Below are 24263 nucleotides of genomic sequence, written 5' to 3'. Positions count from 1 at the left end.
TTCAATCTCAGTTTGCAGGTAATCACCCTCTTCTAATTAATATGGCTCACCAAGAGATGCAATCTTGTTTTCTCTGTTAGCCAGAACTTTTAATAAGTAAGGGGAAAACACTTTAAATAACATGCTGGAGGCATGCCCAATTTCCAAAGAAACTTTACTGCCTTCTTCTACCAACAGCTGTGATTCTGGAGTACTGACATCCATTTTTTCCCCATGTTATAGTCATGAGTCCAGTCTCCATTGAAAAGTGCACTCTTCTGGAAACATCTCTGTGATCCCAACATCTGTCTCTGCATTTGACTTCATGTGATCTCACACACACACACACACACACACACACACACACACACACACACACACACACACACACACACACACACACACACACACACACATACAAACAGACATGGACAGGGCTCAGTGTAGTCCAAGTCATTGCGTATTTCCACATCAAATGAGAGATAAAACAAGTAGAAACCACCACGATGTAAAAGCAAACTATTTATTACAAAAATAAAAAATATAGGAAATAACAAGCGCTTTCACGTGCATCCAAAAGCACGCTTCATCAGGTTTAACTAAAACATTTCACTGAAGCACTTTTATACATAACTCCAAATGTTATCAATTAACATAATTGGCAATCAAGATCAGTATAATTGGACAAGAGAGACAATAATTGAAGAAGTTTCATTAACCCCTGTAAGGCAAGGTAAAGATTCAGTATACCAAGACTAAAACTGCACAATACAACCTAAACTCTAATATAGAAAGAAAAATAAAAACAAAAATATATTGGTAAAAAGATCAAATCATGCTTATACTATATAAAAACACTAGTAATAAATACATAATGAATACATGATAAAGAAAGCAAAATGAAATAACAACATTATGATCTAATAAAGTTAAAGACGTGGTTCTGTTGAAAACCATAAGGCTGCATTAATCAATATTTACATGCCATTAAAACAGGCTTGATACTAATAGATTGATTCAGGCCTGGCAGTTGTATTTTCAGATACTACCACTTCCTTATTATCTTTGCCATTTTTCCAGCTAAGTAATACCCTAGTCAAGGGTAGCTTAAAGTTTATATCTTTTAGCTCACTAACTGTAGTTGACACTTACCTTAAGATGTATTCTTCCTAAAAAGATAAGTTTTTCCAGTTTGAATGGTAATGCACATAATCCCTCTTTTTTGTTTTAACTCCTAATTGATCCATCTGATGGCTCCCCTGTTTTTACCCTACCAACTCCTTTGTTCCTCCACTATTGGTGAAAGCCAGGCCCATTTGTTGCCCAGAATGAGAACTCTATGGCCATTTGTTCCCTGATTTGGGTGAAAGCCCACATAACCCATTTGTTCTGCTAGAGGTGAATGTCAGTTGTGAGGGATCTGGCCATCCTGTCAGCCTTGCAAACTCACCTCTCAAGCCTACAGGCTCCCTGCAGTGGCTAGTATATTTCTTATGCTACTGCTCTATATGCCCCCCTTGTATGCTTCTGCACACGTGGGAATTCCCTTCTGTCTTAGGCACAGAGTGAGTTATTCCAGCTCAGCAGCTGCTACCTGTAGTCACTACGCATTTCTGATGGAGTTAGTGGAACAGTTGACCATAACACCTCCTTCTCCTCATGATGGGTGAGTGGACAATGACCACTCACCTCCACCCTCCACTGATTTGGCCCTTGCAGTACCTTAGGCTATAATTAAAGCTGGGCCATCTGAATCATAGTCAAGGCTTTATCCTTCTATGCCACTGGCTTGAAGCCTGTAGTAAGCTTCTTTGTGACATTACTTTCCTTCAGCTGTGATGTGATATAGGCTTTTTAATGTAATCAGAAGCTTTGCTTCCTGGAAACCTGCCACAGTATAATTATGATGTTTATTACCATTATCAATTTACTTCTATTCCATAATCATCTTCTGTAAGTAATTTGCCTTGCAATGAACCACCTGCTTTCTTGAAATATTTCTGCTGATCACAGTTAGTCAAATGTCTCAGATACCACCAGGTTCCTTTGCCCGTAGAACATCTTGAGATGTCGTCCCATGCCCCCCCCCCCATAGTAACTTTTGTTATTTCCTGCAGGACACTTATTAATCAGCAGCAACCACTAGGGGTACTCCATTGTCTCAGTTATTGCCTATAAGCCAAACCAAAAAAGTCACTGTTTGCATTGGTTTTGCTTAGCTTATTTCTGGCCTTGTGTGGGAGCCATTTTGAGACACTAGTGCGTCTTGCAGTAGGAGCACATATGTTTTTGCTTTCTCTTGGTTGCCTGTCACTAATTGGATTAATTTACAGGTGCTTTGAATTGGTCTTGTACTTTCAGCTTCTTACTATTTACTGAGAACAGCTGCACTCTGTTGTGTTGAATGCCCTACTGCTGTAGTTGTAGCTGGATAGTAGTTACTGTGTGTAAGTATATTTTCCCCTGAGTCAGTACTACAAAAATCATTTTCCTTCCTCTCACCAGTGATTGGTACTAGTTTGGTCTGGATTTCACTTATTTGCTTTTATTTTCACTGATTCATGCAAAACTGTGCTGATCTGCTTTAACCTGCGCTGAGCTGCTAATGGCTGTGCAAGTCTGCTCATTGCTATTCTCTTCATATCTAGTGTAACTTCCTCTCAGTTACAATAGGTGTTCCACAAGATTCCATTCAATTACCCCAACTTACCTTAAAAAGGTATGTAAAAGTGCCTCCTTAATCTAATATGCTGATGATTGTACTATCATCTGCTAAGCAAACAACCTAGACACCCTACAAAAAAATAACCCAGGATTCCTTCACTTCCATAAACCCCTGGCTATCTACCTCTCAGTTATTCTTGAACCCAAATAAGCCCAGATTAATCCTTTTTGCTGATAAACACCATCAAAATAACAACTACATACTCTCCTGTACCACTTCCAACAACAGTAAAATTGAACTTGCCCACAAACAAAACTACTAGGGGTCTATATTGACAAACACCTAAAATTTGACTACTATATCCAGCACATAGTAAAGACAACACACCAAAAACTCGGCTCTGTTTACAGAGACAAGGCATATATATCTGACAATACAAGAAAACATTTTGCCACTTCCCTTCTTCTCCCCCTCTATTATACTCAGCACCTATTCTTACCAACTTACAAACAACTCAGCAAAATAAATTAGAGCTATGCTACAACAAAGTAGTAATATTGTCTGCAAATTTCCCATATAGAGCTTACCTCTGTATAGCCCATAGAGAACTTCAATGGCTCATACTGCCCCACTACCTAACTTACTCCCAGCTTCCTTTCATACATACTCTTATCTATTATCCAGATAACTGCCCATCCCTAAGAAACTTTACAAAACCACACAATCCCTCAAGAACTCTATCCTCAGATGATAAACACTTACTGATTAGAAAAAAAGTCAAACAACAGAACTGGAAAATACCTGTTTTTCTCATCATGTACTGTATGTCATGCTGCCAACCCAGCTATCTGGAATTTTGTAAATGATTATATGTCATTTGTGAATATTGATATGATTTATGCAGAACTGTATGTTATGTACTGAGCTTAAAGAAGTAACCACAGCATACGCTGCTGCAACATAGAAGATTATTTTGAAAAACTTAAGAATAGTTGAGGTTAAGTTACTTTATAGCTGGGCCATAAACAAAAGAAGTTATCTCCCAGTTTCACTTCAATAGTAGACACAATGTCTAGCACTAGAATTTTTTCTGTTGTCTTGAAAGAAAAGTAATTACTAGGTTTGAGATCTGGAGGTGTTTCATTGCCTTATGACTTCCTAGCAGATGAAAGATCTGAGAGATATGTATTTTTCACACAGAGATATGAAATTCTGTTAATTTTCTGTTTAGCTTGGGAACTGAAGTCAGTTGACAGAGTGATGTCATCCAAGCTGGCCCAGCAGTAATGTTTAATATTAATTTGGGAACTCTCTCAAAGAGAGACTGTGCATTTGTATTTTGTCTTGGACCTAGCAAGAACATCCATTCATCATCAACATCTGCACTTGCCTGACTAATAGTAAGTAACTAGGACACAATGATTTATTTTAGATATAATTAGGAATATAGTAAAGATTAGTTTAGATGTTTTCTGTATTTATTTGACACTAGCCTGCATTGTTGTTTTAAATATTTCCTGTAATTGTGAACTCTGAAGTAACTGTGTTGATTGAGTATTGTCTTGGGTTTTTATTATCTATTATTAAATATATTTAAACCTATCTTTGTGGTTGGTATTTGTGAGACATATTTAAGCTCTTAGAGTACTTGCATATGTATTTGATGACACTGTACAGGCCACTCCTGAATAACCTTGCAAGTCTTGGTCAGACTACCATTTAGATAGTAACATTACACAGTAGGATTGGACACCCTTTGTAAGGGCCTTATAGTAGCTGGTAAGTAGAGCTGGCTGGTGGCAGCTGGAACTACCTTATAGTCTGGGTGAAAGGGGGCGTAGTTAGTAAAGTTGTGCCAGCCTTTCCCAGGTATGTGTGTGTGTGTGTGTGTGTGTGTGTGTGTGTGTGTGTGTTTGTATAGCAATCAAATCTGAAAGTGTGTGAGTGTGTGTGTGTGTGTGTGTGTGTGTGTGTGTGTGTGTGTGTGTGTGTGTGTGTGTGTGTGTGTGTGAGACCTGCTTGGGCAGGGACACAAAGCACTGGTTGGACAGAGACAGTAATGGAGGTCTTAGCTTGGCCACTTGGCTGATATCTCAACTCTATAGCTGTGCCAGTGGGGAGTCTTATTGGGGATCTAGAGAAAGAGGGAGGAACCAGCCCCAGACTGACTCTGGTCTCTGTGTGCTCTTAAGGGAAATTGGACTTTACTGTGTGTGTACTTGTCATCCTGTCAGTGTGTACGTCCCCTAGCTGTTGCCAGTGGTGAGGATTGAGGCTCTTGATTACTGGACCAGTGCAAGGGTGTAACATATTAATTGGACAGTGGTGGGATATCCACATCACATATTAATTGGTGGCAGTGGTGGGATAGTCATATCACATAATAATTGTCTTGTAGTGGTGTGGATATTGGATTTCTGTAGTCTGTGTACAGTGGTCACTGAAGGTATTTGTACTCTCAATCAACCATGCAGTGAACATTCAGAGTTTCACATCACAATTGTTTCATTTTTTTGTTAGCTTAGTTAGTCACAACTGCATCACAGGATAGCAACCAGGAGGAGAATCAGATTGGCCCTGGAGATGTACAACTCTCAGAAAATGGACAGTTCAACCTTTCCACAGAGGAATTAAAAATCCATCTGGAGTTAAAGTGAGTTTAGCTGGAGGCCAAGCATTTGGAAATAGAAGCAACAGAGAGACTAAGACATCTACAAACTGAGGAAAGTGAGAAACTACAATATCTGAAGGCTGAGGAAAATGAGAAACTGCAATACCTGGAAGCTGAGGAGAATGAGTGACAGAGGAAATATGAAAAGGAGATGCTGACTCTTTGCCAGAGTCATGGAGGTAATGGGGAAGGGGTAGCCGAATCCCAGAAGCAACAGAGGTCAGTAAATTTCTTCCATAGTTTACAGAGGGGGATAATTTTGATAGTTTCATTCATATGTTTGAGAGGCTATGTAAACAGTATAATGTTGATCAAGGGCTCTGGGTACGTTTCCTGACCCCCTTACTCCATGGTAAAACATGGTAAAGCTATAACTGCAATTTCTAAACTGTCTGATACTGATTGCTTAAATTATAATACAGTCAAAATGTGTTTGTTAGAATGCTTTAAGTTAACACCTGAAGCTTATAGAATAATAATATAGAAAAAAGTTTTGTGAGCATAGATGCAAGGCAGATGAAAGTGCATGAATATATTGCTGAACTAAGCACTTATTTTCATAGGTGGGTGAATGGATGTCAGGTCACCACTTTTGAAGGGCTGGCAGACCTTTTGGTGAGAGAACAAATCATTAGCACTTTGCCTGAGGACATGAGAATCTGGTTAGCTGATAGACAATATAGTACTGCAGATGAGTTGTGGAAGAAGGGAGACATATACCTAACAAGTAGGGCATCACAACACAGGAAAGGGACACCCAGTACTGCTCATGGGTCTAAGGGAACCCATGGTGGGCAGCCCAGATTTCCCAACCAAGTCCACCAGTAGCAGGGGAAGCTACTAGTTCAGGTACATGTCCAGGACCAAGGGTAAATGTTTTAAATGCAACCAGTGGGGTCATGTAGCATATAGAGTTCATGGAGGCCAGGTGGGGAACAAAAGATGGGAGAGCCAGTAAGTGGGAATGACAAAATGCCAGCAGTAAGTTGTCTCGAGACAGCAAGGGTACCAAACTATCACAAGTGGTTATATCCTATCTTAGTAAATGGGAAAGAAGCAACTGCTAAGAGAGACACAGCCTGTGACCTAACCATTTTGAAGCCAGCAATGGTTACAGAGGAGCACTACTTGCTTGGGCAGTCTACTCCAGTCAGAGCTTTAGGAGGGACTCCATTCCAAATACCTTTAGCTAGAGTTCACCTTGACTGGGAGGGTAGAAAAGGAAGCCAGCAAGTAGGTGTGTTTGAGGATATTCCTGCAGATATCCTGATAGGGAATTATTCTGATAATGCAGTACTGTGTGTGCATGCAGTTACATGCAGTCAGCCTTGGAGACAAATATGTAGTAGCCGGGGGAGACCCTGACAGACTGCACACTTGCAGCCAGGGCTGGTGAGGTTGTTACTTCAGGGAGGGAGCTACCCTGTAGCAGTGAGACTGAAGGTGAGCCACAGCTTCTTGTGGGTACTGATGTTCCTTTGGACAGAGAGACTGCAAGGGCAGAGGTGAGTAGTAGTACCCAGGCTGACAGTGAGGCACCACTGTCAGAAAATACCAGACTTCCTGTGGAAGGGGAGCTGGGAAGGGTTACTAAGAGACAGAATTGAGCCAGGCTCAGCTCTCAGACCGTGCCTTATAAGGTCTGAGGGAGGTTTCAAGTGAGGCAACTGATTCTCAAGGGAAAGGGAGAATCTGTATACTGGGACAAAGGGTTACTGTATAGAGATTGGGCCCCTGAAGGAGGGCTAGAGGGTGAGAGAATACAGCAGTTAGTAGTGCCCAGAGCCTACTATCTGGCACTTCTAGCTATAGTGCATGATATTCCCTTTGCTGGTCATATGGGCATAAAACATGCAAAGAGATATATTATGCAGAACTTTTATTTGATTGGGATTTCCAGAGATGTAACAGGGTACTGCAGGACCTGTGAGAAGTGCCAAAAGGTAGGCAAGGTAGGAGACAATGTGAATGGTCTTGTGATGCCTTTGCCTGTGATTGAGGAGCCATTTCAGAGGGTAGCTATGGATATTGTGGGGCCTCTGCATACCCCAAGTTCCACAGGGAAAAAGTATAGCCTAGTGGTAGAGGATTATGCTACCCAATACCCTGAGGTGGTGGCTTTGTCCTCCATTGAGGCAGAAAAGGTGACAAATGCTTTTTAGAGATTTTCAGCAGGGTAGGTTTCCCAACAGAAATACTGATTAACAGAGTTGCCAATTCATGTCAGACCTGCTGACTTGTCTGTGGAAGTACTGTGGGGTGAAGCACTTAAAGACCACCCCTACCATCCCCAGACTAATGATCTTGTTGAAAAGTTAAACTCTACACTCAAGGCGATGCTATGGGCATTTGCAGACCAGCTTAAGAGGGAGTGGGACAAATATTTGCCCCATCTGTTGTTTGCTTGCAGAGAGGTGCCCCAGGAATCCACAGGGTTTTAACCATTTGAGTTACTGTATGGGCATAGGATGAGGGACCTCTAGATTTGATTTGAGATGAGTGTGAGGGTGAGTGTGAATCCCATAAGGAGTTTGTTGTGGCATATGTCCTAAACCTCAGGACAAGGCTCAGGAAACTCATTGGCTTGGCCCAGGGGAGCCTGGAAGAAGCCCAATAGCAGAACAAATGTCTGGTATGACAGAAAAGCTTGAGCTAGAGAGTATGCTGTAGGGCAGCTCGTAATGGTTCTCATTCCTGTCAGACACAACAAGCTGTAGCCAATTTTGGAGGGACCCTATAAGATGGTAAGGAAGAAGTTATGTTAACTACATGGTAGAACTGCAAGGCAGAAGGCAGGGGCACAAATTGTACCATGTTAACATGATGAAACCATATCATGAAAGGGAGGCCCTTGTGCTGACTATTTGCAGTGGATGGCAGGAGGAGTCTGAGGGAGATCTGGTGACTGATCTCCTCAGTGAGGCTCGGACTGACACCTCAGTGGAAGGGGTAGCAATTTCCCAGCAGTTATCCCCTACCCAAGTTTGAGAAATCAAAACAGTGTTACAGGAGTTTGGGGACATGTTCATTGGGAAACCAGGGTGTACCCACCTGGTGCAGCACCATGTGGATACAGGACCCCAAAGGCCTATTAAGCAGGCTCCTTATAGGGTGCCTGAGGGAGTCAAATAGACTCTGAGGGAGGAGATACAGGAAATGTTGGAACTAGGGGTAATTCAGGAATCCAGCAGTCCCTGGGCCTCCCCAGTGGTGCTGGTACAAAAGAAGCATGGCAGCACCAGGTTCTGTGTGGACTACAGGAAATTAAATAGTCACACAGAGTCAGATGCTTACCCCATGACTAGGACAGAAGAAGCCCTAGAGCAGCTGGGTGGGGCTACGTATCTTACCACTTTTAAGCTTACCAAGGGTTACTGGCAGGTGCCCTTGACTCTCAGTGCTAGACAGTCAGCCTTTCTGACTTCTTTTGGCTTGTATGAGTTCACTAAGATGCACTTTGGGATGAACAATGCCCCAGTGACTTTCCAGAGGCTGTTAGAGCTTATCCTAGCCAGAGCAGGAGATTTTTCCCTTGCTAACCTAAATGATATTGCCATCTACAGTCATTTCTGGCAAGAGCACCTTCAGCATGTCAGGGAGGTGCTGGGCAGACACAGAGGGCAGGGTTGACCATTAAACCCAGCAAATCTCAGGTGGGTATGGCAGAGGTCTCCTACCTGGGACACAGAGTGGGGAGTGATAAGATCAGGCCAAAACCTGCCAAAATGGAAGTGATTCAGACATGGCCTGCCCCTGTTACCAAAAAGCAAGTGAGGGGATCTTAGGGACAGCAGAGTACTACAGAAAGTTTGTTCCCAATTATAGTACCATAGCTGCTCCCCTCAGAGACCTGACAAGGAAATACAGGCCAGATAAGGTAGTGTGGACCCCAGCATGTGAGCAGGCATTCCAGAAGCTTAAAGGAGCTTTCGGAGGACCCCCTGTGTTAGCTAGTACAGACTACAGCAAATAATTTGTTGTGTAGGGGGATGCTTCAAACCATGGGGTGGAGGTTGTACTTAGCCAGATCTCCTCGGAGGGAGAAGAGTGGTATATCTTAGTCATAGGCTCCAACTCAGGGAGGAATACTATGCAGCTGTAGAAAAGGAATGCCTAGCCATAGTGTGGGCACTGCAGAAACTTCAGCTTTATCTGTATGGAAAAAAATTCACTGTAGTTACAGACCACAATCCCTTAACATGGCTACATCGAGCCAGCCAGTAAAATCTCAAGTTACTAAGGTGGCATCTAGGTTTGCAAGCATATGATATGTTAGTGCAGCACTGCAGTGGGGTTAGCAATGCCAAGACAGATGGGCTCTCAAGACAAGGAATGGGGTAAAGTATTCCCAGGTAGGCTCAACCCTCTCAAACAACATTTCTTAAGGGTAACTACTAGCTTGAGTTTTCGTGGGGGGGGGCAGCTATAAAGTAACTTAACTTCAAATATACTTAAGTTTTGCAAATTAATATTCTGTGTTCCAGCAGGGTGTGCTGTGGTTACATTCTTGAAGCTCAGTACATAACATACAGTACTGCAGAAATCATATCAATATTCACAAATGACATAGACTTATTTACAAAATTCCAGATAGCTGTGCCATAAACAAAATATGTTATCTCTCAGTTTCAGTTCAATATCAGACACAATGTCTGGAGCTAGAAGTTTTTTTATTATCTTGAAAGAAAAATATTTACTAGGTTTGAGATGTGGAGGTGTTTTATTGCTTTATGACTTTCTAGCAGATGTAAAGGTCTGAGAGATATGTATTTCTCACACAGAGATGTGAAATTCTGTTAAGTTTCAGTTTAGCCTGGGAACTGAAGTCAGGTGACAAAGAGTGATGTCATCCAAGCTGGCCCAGCAGTAATGTTTGATATTAATTTGGGAAGTCGATTTTTACACCATATTTTTGGATGACATCTTTATACTGATGGAAGGTTCAATTATCTCAGCTCCAGCATGTCTTTTTTGAACTTCACATTTGTAGAGTCTGATTCTAGAATTTCATATCTGGATATAGACTTATATAAAGACATTTCTGCTGGTAGCTTTAAGGCTAAAATATTTCGGAAGAGTTCCTACTCTAACACCATGTTACACTTCACCAGTGCCCATCCTGGGCACCAGAAAAGAGGGGTAGTCAAGGGGCAACTTGTGCGCGCTGCTCGAATGGTAACTGACGATGAATCCTTTTTAGAAGAATGGGAGTTTATTAAGGGATTGTTTCTACACAGAGGTTACCCAGACAAGTTTATTCATGACCTGGTTACTGAGGTTCAGACTAAAAGGTATGGGGTGTTTATAAACCTATTTTACAAAGCAGTTCGTTCACAAGTTGTTCACTAGAACATCTATCTCCAGTTATGCCTGAAGTCTTTTTAGACAGCAAGAAAGTTGACACTTCTATCTCTTTCATCACCAATTACAGTGCTGAGATTCACCTAATTAAGGAGGTGGTTGTCAAGAACTGGAGTATTTTCTTGTGTGATGATGCCTTACAAGCCAGGTTTGGTACTTTGCCTAGGTTTATATATAGGAGGGGTGACAACCTTAAACGGATATTAGAAACAAAAAAGGACACTCGTGTTAGAATAGAGGGCACTTTCAAATGTGAGAGTTGTAACGTGTAGGCATATTGCCACTGGTTCGAGCTTTAAAATTTCTGGGTCTTCTTTCTCCACTGTTGGTAGATTCAACTGTAAATCTCGATCAGTTGTTTATTTGGCTTGCTGCCAATCTTGCCCAGTGTTTTATGTGGGCAAGACTGACAGAGGTTTTAATGAAAGAATCTATGAGCATTTATACTGTATTAGGAAAAACAAGTGTGAAAATGCTTTGGCGAAACATGTTAATGACCACCCTCAGTTTTACGTTTAGGGTGTTAGGATAGGTTTCCTTTGACATCGGGGGGGGGGGGTCCTTTCCAACTATTATTAGAATGCCTAGAAGTGATTTGGCAGCTGAAACTCTGTTCATATAGACTTCCAGGTCTTAATGACAGAGTAAGTTTAGCTTGCATTTTGAAACTTAGAAGTATGCAGAGGTAATTTTATTATTACTACTTTTCATTTATTATTTTTTATTTTTTACCTTTTGTCATTAAAAAGGTTTTATATACTATGTTTTTTGGTTTCAAACATTTTAAACATTTTATGTTTATATATATTTCCATTTTGTTTTGTTTTTAAAACACATTTTTCATAGATTCGACTTTTGTATGCAGTAGTACTTTAAGAAGTTTTGAGATCAGCTTTTTCCCACACATTGATGTCAGTGAGTTTTAACCAGTTGGTTGGTCCATTCAAATGTATCATGTGTTGTTAATTGTGTATTTAAGGAGGTTTTTTTACATTTGCTACCTTTTGATGTCTGTCTGAAGAAGTTCAGTCTTTTTGAACGAAAAGTGGATGTTAATAAAACACTTAACATTGGATTTTTTGCTGCTGGTTCTGCTGAAGTGGATTTTGTTTTACTTATTTCCATTTGGGAAGTCTCTCAGAGAGAGACTGTGCATTTTGCATTTTGTCTTGGACCTAGCAAGAACATCCATTCATCATCAACATCTGCACTTGCCTGACTAATAGTAAGTAACTAGGACACAATGATTTATTTTAGATATAATTAGGAATATAATAAAGATTAGTTTAGATGTTTTCTGTATTTATTTGACACTAGCCTGCATTGTTGTTTTAAATATTTCCTGTAATTTTGAACTCTGAAGTAACTGTGTTGTTTGACTGAGTATTGTCTTGTTCTTTTATTATTTATTAAATATATTTAAACCTATCTTTGTGGCTGATATTTGTGAGACATATTTAAGCTCTTAGCGTACTTGCATATGTATTTGGTGACATTGTATAGGCCATACCTAAATAGCCGTGCAAGTCTTGGTCAGACTACCATTTGGATAACAGTAACATTACACAGTAGGACTGGAACCCCTTTGTAAGGGCCTTATAGTAGCTGATAAGTAGAGTTGACTGGTGGCAGCTGGATCTACCTTATAGTCTGGGCAAAAGGGGGCATAGAGAGTAAACCTATGCCATCCTTTCCCAGGTGTGTGTGTTTGTATATCAATCAAATCTGAAAGTGTGTGCGTGTGTGAGCTACTTGGACAGGAACAAGAAGCACTGGTTGGACAGAGAGGGTGCTGGAGGTCTTAGCTTGGCCGAGATCTCAACTTTATAGCTGCGCCAGTGGGGAGTCTTACTGGGGATCTGCAGAAAGAGGGAGAAACCAGCCCCAGACTTACTGTGGTCTCTGTGTGCTGTTAAGGGAAATTGCACTTTACTGTGTGTGTACTTGTCATTCTCCCAGTATGTACATCCCCTAGCTGTTGCCACTGGTGAGGATTGAGGCTCCTTGATTACTGGGCCAGTGCAGGGGTGTCACAATGTATACAAAATCTGGAACTCAATTACCCTGTCGGTCAAGCCAAAGTCCACATTAGAAGCATTTAAATAACATCAAAAATCTCACCTACTCAAATATTTGCTCTGCAATTGCACATGTCCAGGGTGATAAGAAAAAAGCTTATCTAATCCTCTCTTATATAGCACCAGCTTGTATTCTGCTTACACTCCCTTCTTATCTCTTGCACAAATGTCTTTCCTCTCATATTACTCCTTTCTCTTACCTCACCACTTTTAGTAATCGAAAGTTAAATTATGTCAAACCCTAACTATTCTACTGTCTTTGTATATTATTTGTATACACTTTGTAAAGAAATATCTGAAATATTTGTATTGCCATATTTAGAATATTTCTCCCTAGGCCTCCACTTAAAAGGAGACTTGTTCCCAGTTGGACCTTTCCTAGTAAAATAAAAAACATAAATAAATTAGTGAATAGTATCAGGCAGCATGGAGACATAGCAAAAATGCCTCCTCTTTTACTGTCAACCTTCCACCACCCTGAAAACAAAAATCAATTATGTCTCTAGGACTTTTGCTCTGTCATCAACATTTCAGATTTCATGGCAAAGTTTTTGAGCATCTTATGGTTTTTATTTCAATTCAGGTTTGGTGGAATTCAGAGAGAAATTGACATATTTGGAAAGCATTATTATGCACAAATTACCCATATTCTCAAACTGGTCTTCTACAATATCTGCATTAAAGACACAATGAGTTGATTTTGGTCAAAATGTTAACTTGTACTGTAACATTAGTATCTTTGTATAGGCCTTCCAAAATCAGATATAGTTGTGCTAATCCCCTCTTTAAGGTATGTATCATTGTTTATTCATGAAACAAACTTTAAAAACATTCATAAATTAATTCCACTACCAGCTGCAGGTAATATATGCTTAACAGCTGAAATGAGTCCAGAGACTTAGCAAAGAGAGGGGCAGGGATTCATAGGTAATTGCTGTTTGCCTCTGCAGTGCTAAATAACATGCAGCCTGTAGTACAGACATATATAGCAGGGTTTGCCTAGCACCGACATACAAATGTAAAACTGCATAGGATGGGGAACAGAACTGCTAGGCAGATCCATTGAACAAGTAATGCTACAGAAGGGTGCATGACTTATGCCTTCGTCTCACAACACAACCAAGATATTCTTGGAATTATAGAATCATAGAAGAAAAAGGAAGATAAACCCTCCATTAAACATTTATTTCCCAATCATCGCTGCCACCTTGATGCCAGACCTGGAGGTGGAACCCTCCTATTTTTCAAATCACACCTAAAGGTGCAACAAATACCTCAAGCTAATCCACTTTCCAGCTCTCTTCGAAAATTACTACCAGTTGTCATACCCACAAAACACAACAAATCTCTACACTTGGCTGTGATCTATCTCTTCCATCCTTCCTCTATGGACACATTCAAAAATCAATTCCATATCATTACATCCACAAAAGCAAATATACATAATCTCATTGTACTTGGAGACTTCAGTACTTCAACATCTATGTACTAGCTCCATGGTTACACATATATTGGATGAAAGATAGATAACAATCTGTCAGATGTGAAAACAATCAATTTGGTTAACTGATTAGTAAAGTAGACATCCCCCAGGACTCCATTCTTGGACCGTTACTTTTTAATGTATTAACAAATAATCTCCATACTGTCTCCCTACATAATTCCCTCATCCAGTATGCTGACGATTCTGCCATTACATCCTCTGCCAGCAACTTCCCAGATGTCCTCAAAATAACACAACACCTTCTCAAACATAGAAACATGGCTAAACAAAGTTCAAGTACTACTTAATCCCAAAAAATCTAAGCTACTAAAATTCTCTTCCAAACCACCCCCACAAGAGTATAAAATCTACTCTCTAAATAATATGGAAATTGAATTAGTGAAAACAGCTAAACTTCTGGGCATCACTATAGATGATAAACTATCATTCAAACAACACATTCTTAAAACAATCAAAAAAACACACTCAAAAACTAGGTAAACTATAGAGATATAAGCTGTATATGGATAAGCCCACAAAAATAAAACTGACGCATTCCCTTCTACTTCCCTCACTCCTCTATGGTTTCTCCAGCTTTACCAACCGTCACACATCCTTAGTCATAAACTACAATCATGCTATTATAAAGCTCAGAAATTTGCTTCTGGACTACAAAAATACAGCCACCACTGTCACACCATTAAAGAATTAAAATGGTTGGAATTCTCACATTACCTCCAATACACCCAACTACTCTTGCTCATAAATTAAAATACAATCCAAATAACTACCCATTACTACATTCTATTGTACAATCCTACATCCCAACCTGAAATCTTCATTCTACTAATAAACAGCTTCTTACAGTATACAAACCCAATAAGAGAGCTGGACAAAGCTTATACTCTTACTCCATAGCAAAGCTATGGAATGCCCTACTCCCGTCCATAACACAAACTGAGTCTATTAAATCCTTCAAAGTCACCCTAAAATCACTTTCTTAATAATCACATCTGTCCTTGTGATCAGAACTTCATAGCACCATAAACCGACATCAATGAGTTTACTGACTAGAATATCCCTTTTTTAGATAACTGAAATACTAGTAAACCAACTATACTTCTTGACTTTCTGTTAAACAAAGTATACTAATCAATATTAAATCCTTAAGAAACTTCCACGAGGCAAAAGTATACTGTGTGTCATGGTTGTTTATATTGAATGTCCTCGACAAGTTATCCATTTATGTACTGTACAAGTTCTACTGTAATTTATTTTCACTGCATAATGACATTGTACTCTGCATATTTCTATCACAAAGAAATGTTACTTATATTTGTATGGTTTCTTATTACTGTAAATCTTATTCTGTTGTAAAATATTTTTTGTTTAGTTGTTTGCTGTAGTAATGTTTAATTTGTTACTGGAGCTTTTCTCCCTGGGCCTCCACTGAAAATAGGTTATTCTGACCCAGTGGACTTTCCTGGTCACTCAATCAATCAATCAATCAATCAATCAATCAATCAATCAATAAATCAATCAAATGGCAAAATCCCCCAAAAAGTATACCAATGACTCTCAAAATATATCACACTGCTGATAAGCAAACCTGATATTACATTTTTGACAAAGAGAATGCCAATTACATATGCCCCAGTAAAAGTAGGAGTATGTCTTTTTATCATATCTTCTTCTTTAAAAATATGAGGTACATCATCAAAGTCTGAAAGAAAGTGAAAGAATAATTTTTCATTTCTGGTTTCTTTAGCTTTTTGTGGTAGGAAATGGTTTGGTAGGGGGTTTGCATTTATTAGTTAGGGCTATGGTTTGTTAGGGGTTCTGCATGTATTAGTCAGATCTATGGCTTGGTAGGGGTCTTGCATGTACTAAGGATATGGTTTGGTAGGGTTCTTGCATGTATTAGGGTTATAGTTTGGTAGGAGTTTACTTGTATTAGTCAGGGCTATAGTTTGGTAGGGGTTTGCATGTATTAGTCAGGACTGTGGTTTGGTAGGGGTTTTGCATGTATTAGTCGGGGCTACGGTTTGGTAGGGGTCTTGCATGTATTAGTCATGGCTATGGTTTGGTAGGGGGTTTTCAGGTATCAGTCGGGGCTATGGTTTGGTAGGGGTTTTGCATGTATTAGTCAGGGCTATGGTTTGGTAGTCATCTTTCATGCATTAGACAGGGCTATGGTTTGGTAGACATCTTTCATATATTAGTCAAGGCTATAGTTTGGTAGGGGATTTTCATGAATTAGTCAAGGCTAAGTGCACATACATTACGATACAGTGGTATAAGCAAGAGACAGATCAGTGCCATACATGACTGAGATCACAGTTATAGCAGTCTGTGGTTGAAACATGCTTTTTGATGGAGGTTATAGGCAGTAATGCATGGCACAAATTTTGAACTTGGCCAGAAAACAGACAAACAGACAGTATGACAGATACACAGACACATTCACACGTGTGCACACACAGACATAAAGCATGCATGCATGTGTGCGCATACATGCACACACACACACACACACACACACACACACACACACACACACACACACACACACACACACACAGAAATTTCCATATTCTGTAATTTTCTGTCTGAGAAAGATGACAGTTCCAAAATTCAAGAGAATATTGTGCTGTTGCTTTTTTTAGCATCTTCTTTCATTTCTATTTAATTTTTTGAAGTGATTACAAATTTTATTTCTTAATCTATTGAATATTAGTAATATTTTAAGTTTAAGTGTTTTCATATTTTTGTTAAACTCTGAGGATTTTAACAGAAGCGTCGCTGACAGTAGCAATTACCGCGATCATTTCTTGTTCTTTCCCTTTCCTCTGTAGCCCAGTGGAAGTTTAAGATCTTTGTTTATATAAATGATTTAGTTGTAGGACACTGTAATAGCTATTTCACTGGCTCAGCCCTACATTGTGTATGCAAGTGGTATATGTGGGACCTTTGGTTGAGTGCAGATCTACACCTACAGCTTAAATGCTCGCTGTCTGCACTGCAGGAATTTGCTGGCAGACTGCTGGTGAGACTGTATGACCATTTGACATAAATTTCATGATACAAGACCTAAATCACAGCACTGTTCTGCTTTTAATATTAAGGGCATTCATTTTCATTTAATATGATACATGGTCTTATACTGGATATAACTCAAAAAGGTTATATATCTGTACTTTGGTAGTGATTTGTACGCTGGATGTTGAGCAGTGATTTAAGGTATGTTTTTTATGCAATTCATTACAAAAAGGGTTCCTTTCAGTTTAATTTCTTCACATATTTAGATTTTTTTATATATCTTGATGGATATGGATGCCATTCCTAAGTCGGGTTATGATTAGAGTTCACAAAATTAGTATTGTTTCAGTCTTTGATGCTAGACAAGAGTGCTGTTCTCAGCACCAACAATGTGACCACAATGGTCTCCTTCTACAGTTCCTATGGGGTTACATGCACTGGTAACATATTTATGTACAACTGTAAATTATTTTATCAGTCCTGTCACTCCTGCTACTAGTGGAACTGTCTGGGTATCTTTCTTCCACATTACTCTTATTTATGCGTTTGTGTCTCTCTGTACCTAAGACATTGTAATTGCTGGCTATAGCAATTTCAATGATCAAGGCCACTTTTGTCTTTTTTCTTGAACTCCTATATCTGGTTTTCTTGCATCTATTTTTTGACCTGTTGGTAATGGGAGATCCATTGTGATATGCACTTCATTATTCTCTGTAATGCTTTGTTGTTCATGCTTCCAATGCTTTTCAGCTACTTTATATTGTTTTGTTTACAAAATCCCCATCAGCAAACTACAGACACTGGACTCATCCCAGTTTGGCTTTGTCAAGGGAAGGTCTTGCCTGCTTAAACCAGCAGACTTTGTAGAAGGTCACCAAGGCAACGGAAGAGGAAAAATGGTGCACACCTCCTACCTTGACTTGGCAAAGGCATTCAGTACAATACTCCACTCAAGTATTGTTGACAAACTCACACAGCTAGGTATAACTCCCTACATAACTTGCTGGATTGCCAGCTGGCTCACCGATGGAACTTATTAAGTCAAGATTGGTGAGACCACCTCCATCAAGAGATCTGTCATTAGTGGGTTAACATAGGGTCCTGTGCTGGGACTGGACTGCTTCTGTTCAGCATCTACTTCTCAGAGGTCAAGGCTAATATCAAGGGCCTCTGGCTTACCAAGTTCACAGATGACTGTAGATTCCCTCCATCACACTAAAATCCTGCAAGAGAGACTAACATTGACAAATGAGTAGTGCCAAAGCCACAAATTACAACTCAATACCAAGAAGTACACTACTGTGCCTTTTGGGAAAATGTACCCCCAGTTTAATTATTACATCAACAAAACACCCCTGAGAGTTGACCCAGTATTTAGGGATCTGGGGATGCATCATGCATGTAGATAGTAATCTGTCCTACAACCAACCAAGAGCCAAGATTGCAAGAAAAGCATTCTTTGTCACCCAACTTATAAGTAGGGATATGATATTCAAGTCCAAGGAAGTTATAATACCACTTTACTCTGCCCTTATCAGACCCATCATTGAGTGCAATGCCCCCTTCAGCATGTACCTGACCAGGTATATGCAACAGTTGGAACTCCCACAAATGTTCCTCACTGAGAGAATCCAGGGCATTAACACACTGTCCTACTCAGATCACTTTAAGGCCCTATCTCTATACTCAGTCTCCTACAGGTCACTGAGAGGTGATCTAGGCCTGGCATACATGGCATCTTCAGAACCTGCCCTGATGAATCTCTTGCACATCTACAAATTGAACAGTACCCACTAGATCCAAGGACCTTAACTTTGCTTGTGACATAAATAGAACATGCTGGCAACACTGATATGTGTCTCAAGGGGTCTCCATGCTATGGAATAGGCTCCCTACACATGTGAAGCAGAACTCACCCCTGACCCTATTAAAACATAACTTTGACCATTGGATGGGAAAATCGTAAATTCACCCCTGGTTTGAACCCCATGGCTCTGATGGACAGAAGCAGACAGTAAATATTTCCTAAGTAACATAACTCCTCCCAACAAAACCTCTGGCAACCTCGTAACTAACATACCCCTCCAGGTAGATGCTCAATGTTAATAGGGACACAACTGGGTTGGGTTGCGTGGTTAGGCTGATAAACACGCAGTGGTAGTACTTAGTATATACCTTTGAATTTATGAACCTACCTATAGGATCTGAATTGCATAAGCACAATAAGGCCTTACATGTTTAATACTATCAGTTTCCAAAAAGTGATTACTTATACCAAACATAGCTGAAGTTCTGAATACTGTAATGGAGAAAAAAGATCTGGAGGTAGGAGATTTAGAAAAGGGAAGGAACACATTTTGTAGTAATAAATGGAATTTGTGAGAAAAGTGCATACAGAGAATAATGCTTAGGTGGAGGAATGAAGGTGGTATTTGAGTACGTTATGCAATTTTGGAGTGAATGAAGTTTAAAAATAAACATGAAAATAACTAAAGTTGATTTTCTTTTCTATTAATGTATGTATACTAATCTTATCATGTAAATGTGATGATTTAATAAAGATGTCAAACATTATCATGCTAGTGTATGTCATCTAAAGAGGTTTAATGAATGATGAAGGAAAAAGTATTTGAAGTGTGACAGTTTGGTTAGTTAAGACACTATATGAACATTGCATACACATTTTGGGCTGTTAGTGAATAGCAAAACTGATGTGAAAGATTTCTCAGACAAAATAAGAGTTCTACACTGGCTTGCAAAAGAAGAAGATAAGCATTAGAGTTTTACACTATCTTTTTGCATAATAATGTTAAAGAGTTGTACACTGTCTTGCTGGTGATTTTTTTAATAAAAGTGGTCTGTACTCTCTTACAGCTAATAAGTGCTGCATTCTCTTGTAATTCCACTGAAATTAAACAATGCTTTATTTTGTAGCTAAAATATAAGGAAAATGTGAATGTAAGGGTCCTTGAGTATTGTTTCAGGAAAAACATAGTGGTAAATAAATATTTTACAGGTAGATGGATAAAGTGCACCCTAGTGTAGACAGATTATTTGCTCATTACTGCGACTCTACTGAGCGTCTAAGAACCATTTTAGCATTGTTTACAGTGAAGCTAAAGTGATGTGCTAATTTCTTACAAAAAGTCACTTTACCTACTGGTAGCCACTGGATTTTTCATCATTTTCCAGGAATGACTTGCCAGACAAATGATGGATTTGTAACAGGACTTTTCATCAATCATTTGTGCTAAAAAAGAAAAAAAAAAGAGTGTGTAATTTGAAGCAACAAAGCACTGTAGTGGAGACTACTGCTGATTCAACCCTGAATTCATTCTTATATTAATTACAGTTTTTGAGAAAAGTTGAGGTATGGTGTTGACTTGATTTATCACTGATGACTCACCGTGCTTGGCTCTTCATTTGGTTCTTGTCCAGTGTGCTTTCTCTGTGAAGACCAGATGCCCTGTCTGTGTCCACATGGGTTTTTACATAAGTATTAAAACTTTCAGTGCCTGCCATAGCGTTAAAAGAGGATGAATCACAAAGATTCAAATGCACATAAAATGAAACCACACAAATTCGATAAAAACAAAATCTCTTTTTGCCCCCTGCACCCTCCATACCCCCTACCAATTGTATATACCAATTCTGACAACACACTACAGTGGGGAAAGGGTATAGTCCTGATTTTCACTGTTCTGTGATGTCATGCACATAAACAGTGGCATAGTTTTAAAGTTAATTTTCGAGCACTGCAACTGATAATTCAAGTGCTCAGACACTTGGGGGTTCAAGCATTTGAATGGAGCCGTGGCGGTGCAGCAGTTAGCATTACCTCTTCACAGCAAGAGGACCTCCGGTTCGATTCTCGGGGGTGCCTTCTATGTGGAGTCTGCATGTCCTCTCTGAAGTCACGTGGGTTTCCTCCGGGTGCTCTGCTTTCCTCCCACATTCCAAAGACATGTAGTAGGTAGATTGGACACTCTAAATTGCCTGTAGGTGCAAGTGTGTGTGTGACTCCATGGTATGGATGAACTACCATGGCAGGGCTAGGCACCCAGCGGTGTAAACCTTGGCTCAAGATGATTGTCACTGTTGAAATTACACCTCGACCCCATGGGGGAACAAAAGGTAGAGGATGGATGAATATACATATATAAGTGAATAAATACAGACGGGCAGATTTGTGTATATATATATATATATATATATATATATATATATATATATATATATATACACACACACACACACACACACACACACACACACACACACACACACACACACACACACACACACACACACAATCGCATGAAAATATAGAGCAAAAGGAGAAAGCAAAAGATTCCTTTTTTAAAGGATATTCCATCCACTATTTATTTATTTATGTATGTATTTATGTATTTATGTTATTTATTCCAACCAATGCCAGAAAAAAATCATTATTTTTTGATAAAATCGTTGTAGATTACATTAGGCAATAAAAAGAAAGTTACAGTAAATAAAATGGTTTATAACGAATTGACCTGGGAATTTCAGAGCCGGTTCATTTACTAAATGAATACCATGAAGGGAAAGCAGAACACTTCCCTCAGTATATATTGCTAAATCAGAGCAATTTAAAGCTAATGATGGTTTAATTAATAAAAATGGCTGCAAGTTAATATATGACTATGCCAGGGGACACACTTTGATCTATCCCAGCCAAGATGAAGGAGGAATAAATGAATGCTACAGATCAGAATGCATGGAGGGCCATAAGAGGAACAACAGTCTGCTTTAGTAAAACTGAAAGGTACACCTCCAGTCCATTGGACTAAAGTCTATATAGTGACATTTCTAGGATGTTGCAGAACTGAGGAGATATACTCTGCATAGGGTCTTAACAACATCTATAATTCAGAAGAATGTCTCAGACTTCTTACTGTACATTTTATCCATTTCCTTACTGCTTTACCGCACTGGTTAATTTTTTATTGGGTACATTTTCCCCCTCAGATTGCAGACCACCAGGCCTCCACTATTTGACACCAGTTCATTCCCCAGTGTGGCAGGGAATCCACAAGTCCATCGGGCAAGAGCCATCTGGGGGGTCATATTTCATCTTACAGACACACATACATTGGGTTTGTTTGTTCCATCTTTGGCATCCTGTCTGAGGGTTTCTCATTATGAATAGACTTTTCATTTTGCTGGTGGGGACATAAGTCATTATGCCACTGCAAGGCTCTTATATGCTCTTTTATTTGCCCACACCTGGTCCTCTATGTGCATTAATAAGGGCTATAATCTCTGCCTTGGATGGTCACAGCTGTCTTCCCTGCACCTACTCTCTGCCTTCTGAATAGTCTATAACCTCCAGCAGAGGCTGTGTTAACAGAAAAGTGTCACAAGATGGTTGTGACCACCATTTTATTCTCCCAAGGATGGCTATTTGAGCTCAGGTCACCAGGGCTAGAGTCAGGACCTTATCCTCTACACCACCACTGCAGGTTTTTCACACTGTTTATTTACCTTTAGGTTATCTGATATGGTTACTTTTGGTCCCTTGCCAATTTAGTTGGTGTTACTGCTCTCTCCAAGTGCCTATTTACATTTTAGATTTCTGCAGTCTAACTATTTGTTTCTACACTGAATTTACTTATGTTATTCTGTTTCTTCACTGAATTTACTTATGTTATTCTGTTTTAGATTGTATCTACCATCTTGCCAAATCTGTTCTCATCGATTCTTTTTGTGTGAACACTATGGCAAACTTTTCTGTCATCAGCAAAATGACAAAGTATTTAATCCAGGGCTACTCTTAGATCACTTTCAAAGTAACTAAAAAAGAGTGGACTTTAAATGTTCCTGTGGTATCTGTCTACTTGTCATCCATTCACTATTACTGTCTGTATGCTGTTGTCTGGCCAGAGTTTTTATCCATTATGTCACCCTAGCCCTTCTCAAATGCTGTGTGATTTCTTTACTAACCATTTATGTAATATTGTCTCAGATGCTTTGATAAAGTGTAATAGAGTGCATGTCCTACAGTGTTCTGATATAACACCCTGATTGTCCAGTTAAAAATGTAGCCTCATTTAGCACATTCATGTTGTAAATCAAAGCTAAACTGGGTCTTGTGCCCAACTGATTTCCAGATGTTTTATAATTCTTTATTTCAGCATATATTCTGTAATGTTTTCTATGCAGTAGACTCCCTCTTATCTGGTCTCGCTGCATAACCGAATGGCTGGTTAATCAGAAAATGCATACAAATAGAATTTATAGGTTACAAATTAGCTAGAGTAACATAATTTGTGTCATTTTGCATTTTTATAATGAATATGAAGTCTAAAACACAAATGTCTGCCATTATTTACCCAGAGGAGGCAGAAGTGTTGTTCTTCTCTGTTGTCTTTTTCTAGGGCTATGGCAGAATTTGTCGGCCGGTTAAAGAGAGCCCGGATAAGAGGGAGTCTGCTGCACCTAAAGTCAGACTAATAGGTACATAATTTCCATCTTGTCTTGTTCCAGTGGTTGTGGAAAGAAATCAGAATTGTCCTGTTCTATTCTATTCCTCAGAGTCCTTGATCTTCTCTTATGGTATATTAAATGGACAGATAATGATATTATGAACCCTACTCTCAGTTCTCTAGAAATTTTAATGCAACTCCAAATAAATCTATTGTCTTCTGTACCTTTAGGGGATCTTTGAGCTCCCTTTTTCTGGTACGGACAGGGATCATCCCACTTATCAGGCGCCACTTCTGACTGGTTCTGGTCAATACCTCTTATCTTTTGTAAACGGTAAACAAATGTATCCATTTAGTAACTGTTTTTTTTTGCCCTCATTTTTACCCACTTTTATTTGCCTTTTATTAGATTTCCTGTCCCTGACTTAGTTTTTCTTTGTTTTATTGTACATCTACTGCAAATATTTACCAACACATCCCCACCAGTAGAACTGGTTATCTTTTTCTCCGATTGAACCTTTGATCT

This window comes from Protopterus annectens, chromosome 3.part1, assembly GCF_019279795.1.
Source record: "Protopterus annectens isolate FY-2018-M chromosome 3.part1, PAN1.0, whole genome shotgun sequence".
NCBI classification, from domain to species: Eukaryota; Metazoa; Chordata; order Ceratodontiformes; family Protopteridae; genus Protopterus; species Protopterus annectens.
The sequence above is the reverse complement of the archived record's forward strand: the minus strand, read 5'-3'. Positions refer to the sequence as shown.